The sequence below is a fragment of the Miscanthus floridulus genome, chromosome 18 (assembly GCF_019320115.1).
Source record: "Miscanthus floridulus cultivar M001 chromosome 18, ASM1932011v1, whole genome shotgun sequence".
NCBI classification, from domain to species: Eukaryota; Viridiplantae; Streptophyta; class Magnoliopsida; order Poales; family Poaceae; genus Miscanthus; species Miscanthus floridulus.
The window spans coordinates 49126335-49146199 of record NC_089597.1 but is presented as its reverse complement, the minus strand read 5'-3'; the positions used below and the strand labels follow the sequence as shown (position 1 = coordinate 49146199).

The following is a 19865-nucleotide window of genomic DNA, read 5'->3' as shown; positions in this document are numbered from 1 at the left end:
GCCAGGAGGTCTGAGGCGACGTGACTGGTCGAGAGGAAGAGAGAGCTGGCAGGTGGGACTGTGGTGAGGAGGGCCCGGGTCGCCGGCGAGCTCATCACGTGACGACGTGGGCTCCTCCTCCTTGGGGATGCATGCGATGCGACCTGCAGGGCGTGGGGCGGGCATGTGCACGGCGATACGGGGCAGCCGGCGTGGGGAGGACCGTGCGGGCGCCGCGGTGCCCATCCCTCCCGCCGACGGCCCGGTATGCTGCGAGCTGCGGCGCCGATGTCTCTGGCCGCTAGTTAAAGCTATCCCGGGGCCGGCTACGGTTTCCGATGGCAAAGGTAGGAGTGACCGTGCAGTGCAGTAATAAAGCCAGTAACACGGTAAAAGCTGTGTGGTCAGGTCAGTGGTCACCGATAGGCGATAGTTTGGCAGTAGTAGAGTCGTTCGGGTTGGTGACCGGTAATCCGGTATACACCACTTGCCACAGGATGCAATTTGCGGCTGTTATCCGTGGCCATAACCAAACATGTTACTGATAGGAAGCCAGGGAGCATATCCGCTCGTACTTCTTTAATGGTAGATGTAGTAGCATGTGCATCAATTTGAGGCTTGAGCCTCGTTCACTTTGCAAAAAAAAGTAAACTTGATGAATAGTACCACTTTCGTCTTATTTGGTAAATATTGTCCAATCGTGGACCAACTAGGCTCAAAAGATTCATCTCGTGATTTCCAACTAAACTGTGTAATTAGTTATTTTTTTTACCTACATTTAATACTCCATGCAAGCGGCTAAAAATTGATGTGATGGAGAAAGAGTGAAAAAACTTAGAATTTGAATGGCATCTAAACAAGGCCCTGTTTTTGGAAGATTTCTTCTCACAAAACGGCGAAGGCTTCCAGAGAATATTCTACAATGTAGCAAAGCAAAGAGTCGTCTTTCTCTCTTTCAAAATAAACTAGGAGGCAAGAGCCTATGTGAAAGGTCCTAATGGCTAGAGGGAGGTGAATAGCCTAATAAAAATTTCTACAACAACACTTAACAAAATGGTTAGACAATTACGAGGCGAAGCGAGTATTGCGCTAGCCTACTCAATAATGCAAGCCACCTACCACAATTCTAGTTTAGATAGTGTCAATTCGCACAAGAGCAATGACACTACCCTATGTCAGTGTGCTCTCAAAGGCTAACTAAAGAGCCACACCAACCAAGCATGCAAGCTCTCACAACTAGCTACACTAAAGAACTTGTCAACTAGTTTGCGGTAAAGTAAAGAGAGTGATCAAGAGGGTTATACCGCCGTGTAGATGAATGAACCAATCAATCACGAAGATGAATAACAATGATGACCAATCACCTCGGAATCAAATGATAAACACAATGATTTTTACCGAGGTTCACTTGCTTGCCGGCAAGCTAGTCCTCGTTGTGGCGATTCACTCACTTGGAGGTTCACGCGCTGATTGGCATCACTCGCCAAACCCTCAATAGGGTGCCGCACAACCAACACAAGCTGAGGATCACACAAGCCACAAGCAATTTACTAGAGTACCTTTTGGCGCTCCGCCGGAGAAAGGTCAAGAACCCCTCACAATCACCACGATCGGAGTCGGAGACAATCACCTCCTCCACTCAACGATCCTTGCTGCTCCAAGCCGTCTAGGTGGCGGCAACCACCAAGAGTAACAAGAGAAATCCGCAGCGAAACACAATCACCAAGTGCCTCTAGATGCAATCACTCAAGCAATGCACTTGGATTCACTCCCAATCTCACTATGATGATGAATCAATGATCTAGATGAGTGGGAGGGCTTTGGCTAAGCTCACAAGTATGCTATGTCAATAGAAATGGCCAAGAGTCTAAGCTTGAGCCGGCCATGGAGCTATAAATAGAGCCCTAATCAAATAGAGCCGTTATACCCCTTCACTGGGCAAAAACGCGTTCTGACTGTACGCTCCGGTCAGACTGACCGGACGCTGGCTCTCAGCGTCCGGTCGCTCGATGTCAGCCACGTGTCTAGACTCAACGGTCATTAGCCTCAACCGGACGCTGCTCCTTCGAACTGACCGGACGCTGAAGCCCCTGCGTCCGGTCGTTTACAGTAAGCTCCCGAGCATGACCGGACACGTCCGATAAAACTGACCGGACGCTGAAGCCCCAGTGTCCGGTCGTTTCCAGTAAGCTCCCCGAGGCATGTATTTTCGACCGGACGCGTCCGGTCCACCTTGACCGGACGTAGACCAGCGTCCGGTGCTCAACCCTATCCACTGTGCCGTCTGACAGCTCGACCGGACGCAGCCTTTAAGCGTCCGGTCGCTGAGTGACCCAGCGTCCGGTCAGTAGACCGACGCCAGCATCATTTCGATCAACTCCATTTCAACTCTAACTTCTTCACCCTTGCTCAAGTGTGCCAACCACCAAGAATTTTACATCCGGCGCAATAGAAAATAGACATTTCATTTTTCCAAAAGCGCCGAATCCCGCCTCGCAAGCTCGGCGGGACCCAAACCCATCTCAACCCTGCAAACACCTTGTGCACATGTGTTAGCATATTTTCATAAATATTATCAAGGGTGTTAGCACTCCACTAGATCCTAAATGCATATGCAATGAATTATAGCATCTAGTGGCACTTTGATAACCGCATTCCGATACGAGTTTCACCCATCTTAATAGTACGGCTATCAAACCTAAATGTGATTACACTCTCTAAGTGTCTTGATCACCAAAACAAAATAGCTCCTACAAGTTATACCTTTGCCTTGAGCTTTTTGTTTTTCTCTTTCTTCTCTTCAAGTGTAAGCCCTTGATCATCTCCATGCTATCACTATTGTCATGTTATGATCTTCATTTGCTTCTCTACTTGAAGTGTGCTACCTATCTCATGATCATTTGATGAACTAGGTTAGCACTTAGGGTTTCATCAATTCACCAAAACCAAACTAGAGCTTTCACTATGCCCCTTCGGAACGCGAGATTTTTTCTCGTTCCTATATTTTTCATGTGAAATTACTATACAATTTCTGTGAAATTTTTGTATTCCAAAGACACACTAAAACTAGTATTTATAGGAAATATCTATTTCGAGTTTTATCAGCTCCGGCTTCTAAAGATGAGTTAGAGCATCTCTATCAAATCATCTTTCAATTTTCTCTTAAAACTTGGTAATAGGGAATTGAGAATACTAGAGGGTACTCCTCTGTATTTCATGGAAAAATTTATCCTCCTACGAAACATTTGTCGGGGCTCTTCGTAAGGAGTCGGAACCCTAGCAAACAGGCCCAGGCCTTGCATATCAAACTTTTAGGGCCCGTTTGGCACGGCTCTTGCCGGCTCTGGCTCCACTACTGTAGCACGGAGCCGGAGAAGCTCGAAATCGTGGCTTCTCCGACTCCTCCTCTCCCTAGTTCATTTTCTACCTCGATTTCCGAAACAGCTCCCGCTACCGTGCTGCTACAGTGTCGCGGGTGTGAGGACCCGGAGCCGCAGGAGCCATGCCAAACGGGCCCTTAGTAGGACTGTTCCGAAGAAGCAGGAGCTGGAGGAGCCGTACCCCCTACAGCTTACCACGAGCTTGCGTGGCTCGCGGTACGCGTCTCTATCTCTACTGCTAACAAGATTCGGAAGTCATCGTCACCTGTCGCTAATCCCCGTCCCAACATATCCCACCGCCCGATCGAAAAAATAAGAGAAGCAGCGGTAATCCCCTGCCCCGAGCATAGGCGGAGCCAGCGGGTGGCACGGGTATGGTGCGGCATACCCTAGGCTGATGCAAGTTGCAGGGGCGAATCCAGCAATATTGCGTGGTGGTCGCCAGACCTGGCGAACATCTCTTTCTCCCTCGCAGACAGCTTCACCGCTTCAGCTCTGGCCTCTGGGGTCTCAGCGGCGCGGCGGCGTGCCCGTCGAAATTGCGAGGAACTGACGAAGGCGCAAAGGAGAAGGGGAACCGGAAACGACTGATACACATTTGGGCTCCTGGCCTATCGCCTCCATCTGGACCAAAAATGGGCCGCGTAGCATTCACATCACATGAGCAGAGTCGTAGGCCATAGCCCAAAAGCGTCCTAGGCCAGTAGATGGGCAGCGTAGCATCGACATGCATGCATATTTGTTGATGTTTTTTTTTTCCATTATCGATAACATTTATACTTCATACAAACGTGGCACTCCGCAAGTTTGCTCAATAGATGAAAAAAATTATAAGCTGTTATTACATATCAATTATCATTAACTGATGTTAGATTTCATCATTTCTTGAAGGGATACTTTAACTGCATTACTACCGTTTGTTTTTCTATATACTTCATCACACATACTTTTGTGGTATAGAAAGTTCGTCATAGGATATGAGAATTTTGATGCATTATTACCACACACATTTTTTTGTTTTCCTATATACGTCATCACACATATCTTGAAGGGATACCGTAAATTTACTACATCACACGTCTTAAATTGCATATGAAAAATTTGATGCGGCGTACCTGTGCCAAAATCCTAGATCCGCCACCGGGCCCCGACCACTAATCCCCCGCGCAACCGCCGCAAGCGCACGACTGGAAGGTCCCCCGCACGACGCCCTGGTCATTGTCACAGCTCCCATAACCGCAGCTCGACTTTCAGCGCCCTCACCGGAACTCGTCCACGCCGCCGCCCAACATAGCTCGCTCGCTCCGGCGCCCTGCGAGCAGCAGCAACACCCCCGCCCCTCCCGGCTGCAAGAACTTGGCGAGGACTGGCCACCGCTAGCTGCTGCTGCTCCAGGCCATCCCCGTCGCGTGGGCGCGGCCTCGCCTCGCGCCGCCCCCGCAAGCGTGGCCGTCCTGCGCATGGGCCGGTATCCCTTGGTCGCGGTGGCGGCGCCCGACGTGGCGTTCCACCCGGACGTGCCCGTGCGGCGGAGTCGCTGCAGGCGGAGTTCCGCGCCGTGGACCGCGCCATCGCCCTCAGCACCTCCGCCGTCGCCCCGCACGTAACCTCTCTCCCTCCGGCGCCTCCGTCTGGAACAACTCCGCCCTCACCATCGGACAGCGAGGTCAGACCATGACCTTCTCTCTGTTTATCCTGTAGCTGCCCTGCTGCCTCCTTCATTTGCTTCATCTCTCCATCCTGGTTTCCTTTTTGCCTTACACGATCCTGTATGTTATCACTATGTAGTAGCATATATGTTCTTGATTTGTGCGAGATTCATTCGATGCATGAATAATCTGTGCTACCTTTGCTTTGGGGCCTAATATTGCACTGTGGAAGCTTGGCTGTAGCAGTTGACCTGAGGATTTCGCTTCTCATTCATTCAAAGCTTGCATCTTGATGTGCTTTTGATTGATTTCCAGTGACTAATTTTGTCACTCTATATATACGGATTTATTCACCAGTTACGTAATTTTGGCGTTGAATTTGAGATTTGCCCAAAGGTCTTATTCCTTGGATCAGCTGTGAGGTCAAACTTTTGTCCTGATATTTTTGTCAGTCGAAGCACCTTTCCGATACTAAATGCCACCATGGAGTCATAGTGATAATCTTAGTTGAGGAGCACTTGCAGGTAGTAAAGTCAGAGGAGGGTAATCACAGTTGATTGTTATTGACACTTTATATTTACTTTTGGGGTAGGGTAAATCACTGCTGGAAACCTTAGTCCTTGGTTCTTCTCTGTTCAACATGTATGGGCAAGCTTTGAAAGTGATTGCAAGTCCAGTTTGGTTTTTCTGAATGTCATTGTCGCAAAAAGCGTCCATCAATTACAGGAACATGATACGTACACCGATATGTAACCAATATGCTTCTATCCGTGATGTCAGAATAATGAGAAGCATAATTGTTGTTGGGCCAGAACCCAGACTCATGTTCATATTAATTTCTTGCTATTTTAAGATGGCAGCCAACTAAAGTTTAAGCTGGCATGTGTTTTCTAGCTTGTGCTTTCTGATGCTGGAATATATAGGTGCACTTGCCAAGACGCTCGCCACCGGTTTCTGACCCATCGTCGAACTCCCCTGTGGTTGTGATTTGGAATATATAGGTGAGTTCATAGTATACTGGCGGATCCTTATCTTTAGATGCACAGTGTCCATCTAGCCAAATTTAGTACTGTCTTGTACCTTAGAGGAGATCAACTTTCTTAATTTATGGCGTCACACTGATTTAGGTAAACCAATGTACTGTACCAATTTCAATTAGTTATAGTGACTGCACAATGCAACCATGTACAGAACAATATTGTTTACAAAGAGATGTGTGTGTTTTGTAGTTTACTTGTTCCTGAACCATAAGAGAGAACTGCATTGATTCATCATCTTGCACAGAATTTATTTGCTACTTTGAGTCCAAATTATATGATGGTTTGAGTTTTTGTGTTGTAATTTCTAAAACCTTGATACGGAATGTTCAGATACTCCACACATTAATTTTTATGCATAGCTATCTTATCTTATTTTCTATGACTTCAAAATAGTACTCTATTTAGTGAGACTGTGCAGACATTAGATCCTTCAGTGTAATGATTAAATGATCGTCCATTTTACTCAGCCTCCATGCTAATGCTGACTGTGCAGACATTAGACTGCCCTCGCCTCGTCGGCCCTCTCCTCTGCCAGTACACCACAGCTCCCTCCAGCCGATTGGTGAGGAACGGCTGCAGCCCTGCCGGAACCCGTCAAGGTCAGGCCACCGACCCAACTCGCCTTCTGTCGCCTCATCCCTGCCCTCACCAGGTCTTCTATTTATTTTTATTTTTCTGTTCAATGCATTATTCTCCCTGTGTGTGCAATGCCCCTGCTTGGCTTCTCTGGTTGGACAATAGGTGATAGATGATGTCCAGTTAGAAGATGAGGCATGAGTTTCAGCTGAAATCTGCGACCTGTGAAAGTAGAGTGCAACATTGAGTTATTGACAGTTCAAATGCTGATTCAAACTAATTTACGTTCCTATTTTTTTCCCTTTAAAAACTAATTTAGGTCTAACTTGATGGAATGGCCTCATTAGTATATACTGAGAAGAGTTCCCCATTTAATTTTGGCTGTCAAAATCCGTTGGCTTCGTGATACACCCAGAAGTGCCTCACGCCCTCACCTGACCGTTGATGATTGGGCACTGGGGTTACGGTCTGCCACTGCCAGAGCAAGACGTCATCGCGCTAGACATAGAAATTAGTAGCTGCGACCTGCAGGTATTAAGATGTCATGTTTCTAATTATTCAATTCAGTACCTTTTCTATTTGTGTCACAACACGGAAATAGGAATTGCAATACCCTGTTGCTTGCTTCTAAAAGCGTAGTGTCATGTGATGTGTCTGACTGTCTTCAGTAGTTGAGTCTGACGATTATTAGTCATAGTATTGTTATTATCATGGTTGGTGTCTTGTGATACCGTGTGCAGAGCACCATCAATTGTGATGGCATTGCTTGATCAGGCATATATTAGTGCCTAAAAGATTAGTGGTATACACCATTCTCTTCAAATTTCAGGTTTTTGAATTTTATATTTAATTTGTTCCTATTTTAAGATGGCAGCCAACTGAAGTTTAATATGGCATGTGTTTTCTTCCTTGTGTTTTCTTATGCTAGAACTGGTGTTCGCGTGATTCACCCACGCAGCCACGCTGCGGCTGGAGGTGAAGTGCACAGCTGCACTTGGAGGCCACCACCTCGCCCTTGCCAACATGCTCGCCGCCGGTTTCTGACCCATCGTCAAACTCCCCTGTGGTTGTGATTTGGAATATATACAACAACAACAACAAAGCCTTTAAGTCCCAAACAAGTTGGGGTAGGCTAGAGTTGAAACCCAGCAGAAGCAATCAAGGTTCAGGCACGTGAATAGCTGTTTTCCAAGCACTCCTATCTAAGGCTAAGTCTTTGAGTATATTCTATCCTTTCAAGTCTCCTTTTATTGCCTCTACCCAAGTCAACTTCGGTCTTCCTCTGCCTCTCTTCACGTTACTATCCTGGCTTAGGATTCCACTACGCACCGGTGCCTCTGGAGGTCTTCGTTGGACATGTCCAAACCATCTCAACCGGTGTTGGACAAGCTTTTCTTCAATTGGTGCTACCCCTAATCTATCACATATATCATCGTTCCGAACTCGATCCCTTCTTGTATGACCGCAAATCCAACGCAACATACGCATTTTCGCGACATTTATCTGTTGAACATGTCGTCTTTTCGTAGGCCAACATTCTGCACCATACAACATAGTAGGTCTAATCGTCGTCCTATAAAACTTACCTTTTAGCTTCTGTGGTACCCTTTTGTCACATAGGACACCAGTTGCTTGGCGTCACTTTATCCATCCTGCTTTGATTCTATGGCTAACATCTTCATCAATATCCCCGTCTCTCTATAGCATTGATCCTAAATATCAAAAGGTATCATTCCTAGGCACTACTTAACCTTCCAAATTAATATCTTCCTCCTCCCGAGAAGTAGTGCCGAAGTCACATCTCATATACTCAGTTTTAGTTCTACTGAGTCTAAAACCTTTGGACTCCAAAATCTCCCGCCATAACTCCAGTTTCTGATTCACTCCTGTTCGGCTTTCATCAACTAGCACTACATCGTCCGCGAAAAGCATACACCAAGGGATGTCCCCTTGTATGTCCCTTGTGACCTCATCCATCACTAAGGCAAACAGATAAGGGCTCAAAGTTGACCCTTGATGTAGTCCTATCCTAATCGGGAAGTCATCCGTGTCTCCATCACTTGTTCGAACATTAGTCACAACATTGTTGTACATGTTCTTAATGAGCCCGACGTACTTCGTTGGGACTTTATGTTTGTCCAAAGCCCACCACATAACATTCCTTGGTATTTTATCATAAGCCTTCTCCAAGTTAATAAAAACCATGTGTAGGTCCTTCTTCTCCCAATACCGCTCCATAACTTGTCTTATTAAGAAAATGGCTTCCATGGTTGACCTTCCGGGCATGAAACCAAATTGGTTCATAGAGACCCGTGTTATTGCTCTCAAGCGGTGCTCGATAACTCTCTCCCATAGCTTCATAGTATGGCTCATCAACTTAATTCCCCAGTAATTAGTACAACTTTGAATATCCCCTTTATTCTTGTAGATCGGTACCGTATTCTTGTCTCAGCATATGTAGATCGGTACCTATTTTTGGAATATATAGGTGATCAAATCTAGTACAGTCTAACCAAATTTAGTACAGTCTTGTACGTTTGAGGAGATCAACTTTCTTTCTAAGAATACATATGTAGCCTGGGTTAGTAAGCTATCCCCTCTCTCATTGTCAGTAACATATTCTTGTCTCAGCATGTGAATCTTAATTTCAGACTACGATAGCAAGTTTAGAACTCGTTTTGGTCTAAGTGAAACCTGGCAATATTTGAGCCCTGAATTGCTATCAATCCTTTGCAAACAACTATAACCCAGAAGGTCCAACAACCACAACAAATAGTAGAGGCTCAATTGAATGATATAGCAATGCTAATACATGCAATGGCTGACGAACAAATTGAGTCATGCCCTGTTTGGAAGTATATTTTTTTCTTTTCTTCATTGGACTGTTGTACTGCCCGCTTTGTAGTACATTTACTAAGAGGTGATATTCATGTGCAGGTACATCTGGCCTAGGTTGTTTGACAGTGAAATCAGAGCATCAAGGTTAGTATTCTGCAGTTCAATCTTTCTTTTGTTTTGTAATTCATGGTTAGCAAAAAAGCATATGTGTTGCCTACTGAACCCTTTTATGAATTGCATGCCATTCAGCAGTCTACCCTCGTTGAGCCTAATTATTTTCTGCTGATTTTAGCTTTTCAGCCATCAGCCAATAGGAAAAAATATGGTTTGTAGAATATAATTCAAGTTTTGAACTAAACACATCACAAGTTCAATAGAGCAACTAAAATCTATTGGTTTAGCAATGGCAGGAAGTAACCAACAATTGTGCAGCCACATCTAAAACGGTTTTGCAATGGCAAGAAGTAACCAACAATTGTGTAGCCACATCTAAAACTAAGTAGCGGCCTCATACCTGACTACATAACATAAAAAGCACTCTATACAAGCTGATTTTACAAGGGCCTCCCATGCTGTATTTACGTTTCGAAAAAAAATGTTTGGTTGGTTCAATAGCTAATAAGTGCATGCTAGAGCATACAGGTTTTATTTTTCAATTTCACAAACAGTCAAAAATAAAGATACAAGAAAATCTTGCTTGTCAATATTGTATCTTGAGAAAAGGTCTTGAGTCTTGTCTAAGATGATCCTAGAAATTGAAGAGTAAATTTTCTGCCCATATAAGTAGTTCTGTGTTCAAGAGCATATTTTAAAATATTCTTTCCAAATGAAGTACTACTTAACTCTGAATCCTTGTGCCGCCGAAGAAGTAGTTCTATTTATTAATTATCAAATTTATTGATCCGACTATTGTTGAGTTGTATAAGGCTGAGTTTGTAGTTGTTTCCCAATTCAGCGCTGAATGGCTGCTTCCATTTTGCAGGGTTTATGAACCCTTTTACATTTCTTTTCATTTTCGTAACCTAATTTTTTTATAATACATAGGAGTAGGGCCTCCCGTACTGTTTCTGTAAACTGAAAACCTGGGAGTAACATACACTTGATAGGTTTGCTTACACATGATAGCTTTACCTTTGCCATCAGCACTCGAATAGAGTTGTCGGAAAATGAATAGCTCATAATGGGAGTTTTTTGTTCAGAAAAAAGGGGCACTCATATGTGGAAGCACATATCAGAAACTATAGTTTACAACAGAATACAATACAATATATAATTACTGTAGCAGGCTGCCTTTTCAAAAAAAAAACACAGCACTGACCTCTCTTGCAAATATCACCTCATTGATGGAGTAGAGAATAATCTATAAACCAATTATGACAGCAGGTTCATTTAGCCAACCTATGTATACCAAGCCTACGTAGTTGTTTTGCTTTATACTGTATATTCAAACTATTGTGCTTCATGTTAGACGAGTGGTTAAACTGCGTTTAGCATTTTTTGGAATATTTATATTTATAGATGTGCCATCTTTCATATTCTTCAACTAATGGTTACCGTATTAGACAAGTGGTTAAATTGTGGGTACATTCAATGGAAAATAGTGCCTCTCCTGCACCATTGGGTGACAAGACTAACAATACTAATGGAGGTAACCAAAATAGAAGGGCAATTCTTATTTTCAATTCAACGTGTTGTTTATATTATATAAATGATAATCAATAGTATATGGATGTAACACTGCAGGAAGCGATGTTGCACAACGTAGGAGAGAAAGAGATAAGGCTTGATGACACGCAATGTCTCAAGAGAAAAGGGACGAAAAAAATAAAAAACATCGAGAAGCATATAAAAGAAAAAGGAGCAACAACTACGTATCAAAACTACCAATGGTTGTATAGTACAAATGTTGGTGAATAATAATATAGGTATTACTATTGATGTTTCTCATATCTGTTGTGTCACAATTGGTAGATGGTCAGGATGCATCAAACAAGGAAAATATGGATCATAATGAAACAAATGACTGGTTGCATAGGAATGATTCACTCTATGGAAACAATATTGATGATATACTTATATCCAATCGGCTGTCAGGTAATTTAACTGTTGTTAATATGGCATCAACGCCTACATTTTTGTGCTGGTGAATCTAACTGTAGGTTTATATACAATGAGAGGATCGTTGGTGGATATCTGGTGTGTTTTGTTTGTCTTGCTACTATTTTAACTCAAACACAACTATGTAGGTGATGACGATGAAGTAATTATTGCTCATAGCATAGTTAATCAAGCAATGCAGTCACAATGCACCGATGCTTCACGTAAGAGAGAGTTAACAAATGAGAGTCATGGCTGATCGTGCAAGGTGTAAGATGACATGCAAACATGACACCTGAGCAACGGGAACAAAGGCGCAAGCGACAGTGGCTTTACAATCAAGCTCCATCTCGTAAAGAGGCAATGAAAGTGGCTAAAAACGCTCTAGGGAGGTGCGGAGGCACACCTTAAACAGTGAGTCTATCGCAATGGAGAATCCACTCTTTAATCCAAAGATGGTGTGGCCCACTACAAACTCATCTGGGTCTCATGGACCCGTAGTAAGCCCCAGCGACTGTTATCCTAGAATCCAATGCAACACCTATTTGCTTCCCACAAGCTACTGAGGAGATAAATGATGATGATGAATGCGGTGATATATTGCCTGGTCATATGACAGACAAAATGTTCCATTTGGGCAAAGACATGCATCGTTAGCCCACCGTAACATTGTGTTTGAGCGCCGCATCGGTCAGAACACAGGACTGGCTAATAATGATGATGAATGCATAACTAGAGACCACGTGGATGAAAATACGCCCTTGCCTCAGTCAACCATGACCAACAACAGTAAGTAACAAGGCCTACTCCCGTTCCTTGACATGAAACAACTTTATTTCTATCTCAACCATGTCCATTATATGATTGATAGAAAGCGTTGGACCAGGCAATCAAAATGCATCAGCTACACCTGCACAACCATTATTTGATGACACCGGTAATTTGCACTACTTTTAACATTCTTTACATTATTTGCTTTCCTTTATTGTTGCCCAAGCTGTAATATCTCATGGCATTGTACCGATCACAGACGATGATGAGGGCGATATATTCGAAGATGACGAGGAAGAGGACGAGGGATACCTGTTTGCTGGGCAAGGTATTTGTACCAAATACCGAATACCTTTCTAAACATCCACTCCTTTATTTAACCTTTATTTTAATGTTCAAATGTCATTTCAATAGAGGAATCAGACGACGATGTCCAAAGTGATACTCCTGAGGAAGACACGGCTTCTAACCCTGAAGTACCTGACTCGTACGAAAAGGTATATAGTAACATACCTAGGGAGACACACGTGCTAAAACCTGTCCCAGATTGCCACCACTGTGGTGCGAAGAGGTTTCCAAAAGAACCTCCTGGGTTTTGTTGCTGCAGCGAAAAGGTCGAGCTGAATGCGCTAGTCATACCAGACCAGCTCATGAGGCTTTGGATGAGCTCTGACGTGAACGCTAGGCACTTCCATAACAATATCAGTTTTTTCAATGGCCACTTCTTTTTCACTTTCCTCTACTATCGCATCGATAGTGCTACTGCTAACATCAGAAACAACGACATATATACCTTCCGTGCACATGGCATGATCTATCACAACATAAGGTCATTTGGGAGAGAAGATGTGTCGGTGTTTCGAACCATCGGCTAGTAAATTTATATCTGCACATCTTGCCCGGATGGTGTGCTCAGAGGACACAAGGATTTATACTGGTTCAGGCGTGAAAGCATCTAGGCCCCTAGTTAGGTTTCGGTGATTAATGATAATACGAGATTACTGTGACTAACGTGTGTTTTGTAGATACAATTGAGTTTGGTCATGGTAATGGTAATTGATTGGGCAATCATGGTTGTCATGCCCCTACGATGGAAATCGTTTTGGTTTTTAAAGATAGACGACAAGGTTAAGGAAATCGTTTGGTATTGAAGGGACACTTAGAGTAGTTTAGGACTTTATTTTTCCTTTGGTCATACTATTAAGGGAGGTATGGATGGGTAGCTTGACCTAGGTGAGTCTAGTGGGTTAGGTGTGGTGCACACTTGTCAAATCTAGCACTAGGTAGCTCCTAAATAGTCCTTAGATCAATTGGAGCGAACTTCATTCACATATGATTATGAGTTGGAAGTAAATGGAGGGTCAAATATTGACCGGACACTGGCGCGGAGTCCGGTCAGTTCATTTAATCAAGGTGAAGTCGTTTAGATGCGATCGGACGCTGAGTGAAATGTGACCGGACGCTGAGTGCCAGAGTCCGGTTAACTCCAGTAAGGTCCTAGAGAGGGAGAATCCTGATCGGACATGTTCGATCAGTGATGACCAGACGTTGGTCAGGTTTCGGCTACTGACCGGACGCTGAGCAGCAAAGTGACCGGACGCTGGGTTCCAGAGTCCGGTCAACATCAATAAGGTTTTAGAGGGCAGTTTTTATGACCGGACGCGTCCGGTCAGTGCTGACCGAACGCTGGTCAGTGTCCGGTCACAACTTAACTGCTTGGAGGCGGGGAGAACTGACCGGAGCATTTGGTCACCTTGACCGGAGCGTTCGATCACCCCGCAGTGGCACATAACGATTCGTTTTGAATGAGGGGTTATAAATACTTCCTCTATTCACTCAAGGGATTACTTTTGCTCATTTCAACATCTAAGAAACACCCTTGAGAGTGCCAAGAAGAGTAAGGTCCTAGTGAGGTGATTGAGATTTGAGAATCCAAGAGAGAGGCCTCATTAGTGAAAGCAAGAGTAGCAAACTGTGCATCCACCCTCCTCATTAGGCTTGTCGTAGTCAAGTGAGAGTTCGTGCTTGTTACTCTTGGTGATCGCCATCACCTAGACGGCTTGGTGGTGATTGGGAGCTTGGTGATCATCCGGCGGAGCTTGTGGATGACCCAACTCAAGTTGTGAGCGGTTGTGGGTGATTCACCGCGACGGAGTGTCGAAGAATCAACCCGTAGAGAGCACTTGATCCTTACACGGATTAAGGGGGAGCTACACCCTTGAGCGGGTGCTCCAACGAGGACTAGTGGGGAGTGGCGACTCTCTGACACCTCGGCAAAACATCGTCGCGTTCCTCCTCTCTTTACTTTGAGCATTTACTTTGAGCAATTCAATTCTTGTATTTACATTTATAGAATTGCCATGCTAGAGTAGGATTGGAACATAGGTTGCTAAACTTTTGCGCGGTAGAACAATAGAAACACTTTCTAGGCACAAGAGGTGAAGTGGTCTAACCGTAGAGTTTAATTATTGCAAAGAATTTTAGAATTAGCCCAATTCACCCCTCCTCTTGGGCATCTTGATCCTTTTATGGCGGAATGTCCCTACGTCCAGTCTGCTACTGCTGCTCGTGTTATGCACTAGTTTGTAGTAGGGGTTACAAACGAACAAGAGAGGGAGAAGGTCCCAAGTCTCTGGTGAAAAGATCGAGCGGAGTTGGGTTTTGTTGAGCTCGTTCAGCCATGTGCTCATGCCTCTCCTAGGGCGTCCTGCTTTCCTTTTATAGGTGAAGGGGAAGGCGCATGTTACAGAGAGAGAAAAGGAGAAAAGCGAGGGAGAAGAAGGCCTCTAGGGTCGTGGCATCCTTCATCTCCTATATGTGGGTCCCGCCGGTCCTGCAGATGATGACGGGGATGGCTCCATGTCGTGGCCCTGTTCGTGACTGGTGCTATACGTAGGCGTCGTCAGGCGATCGCGACACTCCACTCCATTCCGACGAGCGGCGTGGTCAATAGGTACTCCTGTCAGAAGCCATACAGGGATTATGCAGCACAGCGTCGGCACGCCCAACACTGTTGGCAATGTGAGCCCCTAGGTATGGTCCGTCATGGCCATGGGTCACATCGAGACATGCCCGCTTCCCTCACGGTGTTAGAAGTTTGACCCTAGGATTGTACTCTTAGACCTATAGTGGTTGGAGACGGTATGGATCCTCATCGGATGAGGCGAAGCTCGCACCCTCGGAGTCGAGCGAGACGGAGCCCGCGCTCGAGGGGTCTACCGAGACGGAGCCCGCGCCCTCAGGGTCGGGTGAGACGGAGCCCGCTGCCGAGGGGTCTGGCGCCGCGCCCTCGGGGTTGAGCGAGACCTTAAATACGTCTTGGACCATCCACGCGAACTAAAGTTCATGACCGTTAACTTCCTTCCTCCAGGTATCCCTAATACCGATACCCGACAGTAGCCCTTGAACCTACGGAGGAGTAGAATACTCCTTTGGAGGCTTTTTTCAGGCAGGACTCTAAGGGCCTTGGTTTCCCTTTGTAGCCCGCGGGGTATCCTGGTAGGGTTGCGATTCCCTTCTATCACGATTGGACTCCTTGGGAACATGTAGCTACGGGATTCGGGGGGCCGTAAAAGATTTCTCTTGATTCTGATCCCTCCTTAGGATCCGATCGATCCACCATCATCGTGTGACCACGTGTTCGGTCTCCTTATGAGTCCAATTTCCCTCGAGCCCCCACGCATAGTAGGGGTCCGATCGAGAGGTCTGCTCGTCTTGTGATCGTCCTCCCTCAAGCATTTTTTAATAAAACAGAGGGGCTGAGCCATGCCATGTTTTCCTCGATGGACGAATCATGGTGCTCGGTGAGCTGTTAACGGGCTGGTCCGAGTGGGGCCCTGGCTTCCCATTCTTGGGGGTCCGGTATGGGTCAGCTGGTGACCGACTCTAGATTCTTGGCGGCCAATCCATATATTTCTTGGGTGCGTTCGACCGGTCCCAAGGGCTTGCCGCCTTTCTTCGAGGAAAAACCATAGACTGTGAACTAATCAAGACTTGAACGTGGGCCAGGATGCCCGCGACGCTTGTGCACCCGGGTACTGGCCGCTAGCGGGCCCATCCCTTTCCACCCCACTCTAAAGGCATCCTAGAGCAGTTGTGAACCTATCGGTGGGCCAACCTTCGAACTCCTAGGCCTGAATGGGCTGTGGGAGCGTTTTTAGCTCCATATCCCTCCTTACCTATGGCGGTTCTCGGCCCATCAAATAGGGCCACGTCCTTCGAGGGAGCGGCCAGAGGTGGCGTGCGTACGTTGAAAGGATCAAGATGCCCAAGAAGGGAGGTGAATTGGGCTAATTCTATTTTTTTACAATAATTAAGTCCTATACTTCGTCCATTTCACCCCTTGTGTCTAAAATGTGGTCCTATTGTTCTTCCATACAAAAGTTTTGCACTCTAGGTTCCAATCCTACTCTAGCATGGCAATTCTAGGAATGTAAAGACATGAAATGAATTGCTCAAATGTAAATGCTCAAAGTAAAGAGAGGGAAAGGAACACAATGATGTTTTCTCGAGGTATCAGAGAGTTGCCACTCCGCACTAGTCCTCATTGGAGCACCCGTGCAAGGGTGTAGCTCCCCTTGATCCACGTAAGGATCAAGTGCTCTCTACGGGTTGATTATTTGACACTCCATCACGATGAATTGCCCACAACCTCTCACAAAGTGACTTGGGTCATCCACAAGCTCCGCCGGATGATCACCAAGCTCCCGATCACCACCGATCCATCTAGGTGATGGCGATCACCAAGAGTAACAAGCACAAACTCTCACTTGACCAAGACAAGCCTAATCAGTAAGGTGGATGCACACTTGCTACTCCCTATGCACTAATGAGGTCCTTAATCTTGGATTATCAAATCTCAATCACCCCACTAGGCTCTTGCTCTTCCTTGCACTCCAAAGGTGTTTCTCAGCTGAACAAATGGGCAAGTTACCTCAAATGGACGAGTGAGATATGTATTTATACCCCCCATTCAAAACATAACGGTTGAGGTCCAACTCAGCAAATATCGGGATGACCTGATGCACCGGTCAGTGTAATACGTCAGCGTGTTAGAAAGAGCCGTTTGCTCTGATCGGACTCTGGCCTGTGTCCGGTCAGCACTCAGCGGACGCGTCCGGTCATCAAAAATCCTCTTTGGAACCTTACTGATGTTGACCGGATGCTGGCACCTAGAGTTCGGTTACTTCTCTATTCAGCGTCCGGTCTATGGTCAACAGCATGTCCACACTACTACAGATACGGCTAGCGTCGTGTCCGGTGAGCACTGGTGTCTAGTGTCCGGTCGCACTCTGACAGCTGCTGCCGATCCAATGAACTGACTAGACTCTCCAAGCAGTGTCCGGTCACAACCAAACTAGCGTTCTGTCAGTTATTTGATTCTCCATTCACTTCCAATTCGAGATTCTTTGTGAATGAAGTTGACTTGTCTCGATCTTAGGGCTATTCCTGAGCTATCTAGTGCTAAGTTTGATAAGTGTGCACCACACCTAATCCATTAGACTCACCTAGGTTAAGCTACTAGTCTATACCCCCCTTAATAGTACGGCCAAAGGAAAAGCAAAGTCCTAAACTACTCTAAGTGTCTCTCCAACACCAAACGACACTTAAAACTAGTCTGTCCTTAACCTTGTCGTCCATCCTTTGAAAACCAAAACGATTTCCATCGACAGGGGCATGATAACTATGATTGCTCAATCAATTTCCATTACCATGACCTAACTCAAATTGCCTCTACAAAACACACGTTAGTCATAGTAATCTCATGTCATCATTAATCACCGAAACCCAACTAGGAGCCTAGATGCTTTCAATCTCCCACTTTTTAGTGATTGGTGACAACACAACCTCGAGTATGTAAAAGAGACGAGTGAGGTTTTCAACATGCTTGGTTCATATAATCTTTAGACAATAAGAACAAAAGGATTAGGCATGCTTATATGACCTAAGCCAACATGGTGTTCTCAAAAGATATGAATTAAGTATGAGTACATGAAGTAAAGCTCATTTGAATCGGAGTAAAACGCGGAAGCAAATCCAATGAGCATAACCAAGTGACATGATATATATATATATATATATATATATATATATATATAACAATGTAGAGAGCACACATGTCACATAAGTCTCACCATCCCATGTATATAATACAATGCATGAAAGTAAACATGAATGCACGAAGTATCAAACATGAAAGACCAAAAGAATCGAGTCTATCTCACACGCTCCCCCTAAATCTAACATACTCGGTCCCTCTCCCCCTTTGGCGTCAAGCCTCAAAACCTAAAGGTCTGATGGCGGGACAGGAGTAGTCGAGTCGGGCGCTGAGGTGCGGTGAGAGACCTAGAACTGAGCTGCATCATCCTCTGACCCTGAACTCTGAGGGGTCTGGCCCTCTGTAGCTAGAAGTGAAGGTGAAGCGGTCTAGGTCTGGTCAGTAACTAGCGTGACTTATGACTTTGTAGATGTCACTATAGGAAGGGGAGCCACATCTGTCGCTGTCGCTGAAGCCTCAAGTGTAGGAGTGACTGTCTGAGGTGGCTTAGATGATGCAACAAACGACGGAATTGTCTCGGTAGTCCCTATAACTAGAGCAGCTGTGGTAGGACCAGAGACTCAGAACACTAGAGGTGTAGGCTACCCTATAAGCTCACTAAAGGTAGCACCAAGACTCCTAGAGACTGGGGTGTCCGTCACTAATGCCGAAGAAGTTTGAGTCGGAGTGAAGCCCGTAACAATAGGAGTAAAGTGTGGACCCTGAGCTGTCCCTAGTGAAGCAAACCATTAAGACACCTGCTCTGTAGGTGAGGCAAACTGAGGAGCTGGCTGTTTCTGACTCGGAAGCCCACTAGGCTATATAGCTGGAGTCTCTAGAGTGGTGGTGGCAGGAAGGCCTATCTAAAATATAGACTACTGAGAATCAACCCTGATAGCAGTGAATACATGCTGCATGAAGCCGAGTAACTACTACTAAATCATAAGTTGCTGCTGCTGCATGGCCTGCTACTGTCGCTGAAACAAATCCTGTAATGCCTGAACCTGAGCAAGTGCAGCTACGGTCTCCTTGCCTGGCGTGCATGGTCCTGCCTCATCCGCTCAAGTACAGCTAGAAGTGCCGGGTCTGTCTGCGGTGGCTGTGGTGGAGCTGAGCTGGAGCCACTAGCCTCTTTGTCTTGTGGACGAGGTGCCATCTACGGAATCGATTGATAATCATCGTCTGAGCTGTCACTTGGGTTGCTCTCGACCTCATCTTCCTGTTGTGCATTAAGCTCCTCCTCTATCTCTGCGATGCCCCTGATGATCTCATCCTGCTGAGCTGCTATCTCTGGTACCTCTGAGCGACGACTAGGCTGGCGAGATGTCCTCGCACGACTATGACATAGCATCTGGCTCATGTCATACTGTGGAAACTCAGTAGTAGTACCTGTCCACTCTGCCATTGTCTTTGGGGACTTGTTTGAAACTGCCTTTCGGAGTAAGAAAGTGATCCAATGAGCATAAGGCAGTTGACGATGACCTCTGAAGCCCTCTGC

General features: G+C 45.6%; 1 pseudogene; it reads left to right on the top strand.

Moving 5' to 3' along the window:
- Nucleotides 1-4500: 4500 nt before the first annotated feature.
- LOC136523804 (uncharacterized) lies at nucleotides 4501-13205 on the top strand (annotated as a pseudogene).
- The last annotated feature ends 6660 nt before the right edge of the window (nucleotides 13206-19865 follow it).